Genomic DNA, 2,643 nt, shown 5'->3' on the forward strand with positions numbered 1-2,643 from the left:
AACCTGCAAATGTTGAGGGATGACAGGTTTTTGCTGCAGTCTGAAACTAGGGAATATATAATTACATCATTGCCTTGCTCCCCGTTCCCGTGTGTAACTTGCTTAAATGTCATTTCAAACTGCAAGCTCTCACTCTCTCTGTCTTCCTTTTTGGCATTAAGCCTTATTCAACCTGCACACAAGACATCATGATAATAGTGCCTTAGCCCAGCGAGCGCATGAGGCTACCGCCAGGGGAATTCATATGCAGGCATCAACCGATCATTGACCTGGCTATTGTTGTTTGTGATACTTACTGGTAAACTTTTGCAATCAATACAACATCAGCCCGCATTGCACCTGGGAATGGAAACCTGAAACAGCGCACTTAATCTTGAAGCCAGCTTACGCTCCCTTGCTCTGTTGCTAAACTGGGTAGTTGGCCTACTTGACGCAGCATTATTACTGCAGAGGTCAGATGTGAGCCCGCTTGGCAAGTGCTGATGAATGGCTGTTTGTGATGAAGCACCTCTTCCATCCAACGAGAGACATTTAATAATGATGGCCCATAACAGCACACACAGAAAAACCCTTGTAGCTGCTTTGGAAGCTTCTACAGTGTAAGCTTAAAAAAAAAATCTTTTGTCTGTGTGTATGTGAAAGAAGAAGAGGAGGAGGAGGAGTTGGAGTTGGTTTTTACACCCTGCTCTCCACTACCCAAAAGAGTCTCCGAGTGCCTTACAACTACCTTCCCTTCTTCTCCCCACAACTGACATCCTGTGAGGAAAGTGGGGCTGAGAGAGTTCTGACAGAACTGTGACTGACCCAAGGTCACCCAGCTGGCTTCATGTGGAGGAGTGGGGAATCAAACCTGGTTCTCCATATTAGAGTCCACCACTCTTAGCTGATACAATTCTTTTAAAGACATCTGGAGAGTAAAAAGCATATTTTGGAGTTACATAACTTGGTTTGCTACAGGAGCTGTTCCTAGAGACCATGCTTTTGTGACCTTCAGTGTGGATCATTTTTTTTCTTTTTTCCCCATCATGGAAAATGGTAGTCATTTGGGGCAATGATTGTTTCACTCACCAAGAGGAAAACTGAACTCCACCTGGCTTTTCACTTTATTGTAGTGATTTTACACAATTGACCAGTAAACCTATTTCAAACAAAATGCAGAACCAATTAACACGTTGATCCTTACAAGGTCAACCCTAGGATCCTTTTCTTTTGGTTCGGGTAGCAAATATGAACAATGACTAGGTAGGAACTATCTCAGTTGTTCACAATGCATCCTGGGATTATCCTAGGAAGTACTGGCCTGTATCCTACCACTCTACGAAGCAAAGTCTAAAGCCTTCCTCCAATGGAAGAGCCACTTAAATTGAAGGAAAGCTCTTTAGGCTGGAGGAGACCATCGGGGTAGGATACTGCCCACTGTTGCTGCATCCATATCCTAAAGGTATGCCTCTGCTAGAGCTCCTCTCTTGCATTTCCTTTCATGTTGATATTTGCTGTGTTTCTCCTGCTTTCTCTCTTTTTTCCTGTGCTGCTCTTTGTAGTATCTGTGCACAAAGATATGAAGGGGGTATAGTGAGGGGCCAAGTGTGTAGTTCAAGCAGTGTGCTAGAGCAAACTTCGGCAAGTAAGTTAACTTTGGGATAGACACCCCAGTTTGCAGTTTCAGGTAAGGTAAGCTTGGAGAAGACAGTGTTTTGCATGAACTTGTGCAAGGCATGGCAGCAGTATCCTAATTGGGAGAGGAGGAATCCTAATTTAATATGCTATTCCCAGGATATTCTGGGACATATCCCAGGAGCACCAGACAGACTTATGATCTGGAAAATAGGGAAGGTGATATCTTTCACTCACTTTTTGTGGGTGTTCCATTGTAAACGGACATAGATACAAGGCTGAATTCATGCTGACTAAGCCCTGTTTAGGCATTACATTTCTGATGCTCCTGACTCCTGTACTGAGAGAGCACACTATGGCCACGTTCAGACTGGCAGTTTGCCCCGATATATGCACGTTTCAGAAATGTTCCACAACTGGATTAAAGGGGCCGTTCACACAGGCACATCTGTCAGGCGTTCCCCACCCGTACTCAACCCGTCTTGTAACACTTCGCTCCCGAGTTTAAAAGATACCTGGTGAAAGTGGTAGCAAACCCTGGAAAGTGCGATTATCCCGCATTCATCCCGCACCAACAAAGTGTGAACGCCCAAAGCCGCATTTTTCTTGTGTGCTCATACGCTCATGCACATAAGCACTCATGCGCATAAGCGCACATCTCCAGATTACAAAAAAAGAAAGCCGCACCTTACAGACGTGCCTCCGGGCCAACAGTGTGAACGCTCCCTTGCGCCTCCTCCCGGTATGCTCCTGCATCAGTCGCTGCAGTGTGAACGGGAAAACCGGAACAGTTTGTTCCAGCTCTTTTTTTGCCACGACTCCCTCCCACTTCAGACTGCCAGTCTGAACTCAGCCTATGTGCAGTCATCTCTGTATGCATGGTTGCATTATGCCTGAAAAGGACAAAGAATTGGTGTCATATCTTCTGTATCTCTAAAACTCTAGTTTACAAATGTTTATTTTAAAAAAATATTTATACCCTGCCTTTCCACAATGATCAAAGCGGCTTACAAAATATAAAAACACACA

This window comes from Gekko japonicus, unplaced genomic scaffold, assembly GCF_001447785.1.
Source record: "Gekko japonicus isolate JY-2015 unplaced genomic scaffold, Gekko_japonicus_V1.1 scaffold1243, whole genome shotgun sequence".
NCBI lineage: Eukaryota > Metazoa > Chordata > Lepidosauria > Squamata > Gekkonidae > Gekko > Gekko japonicus.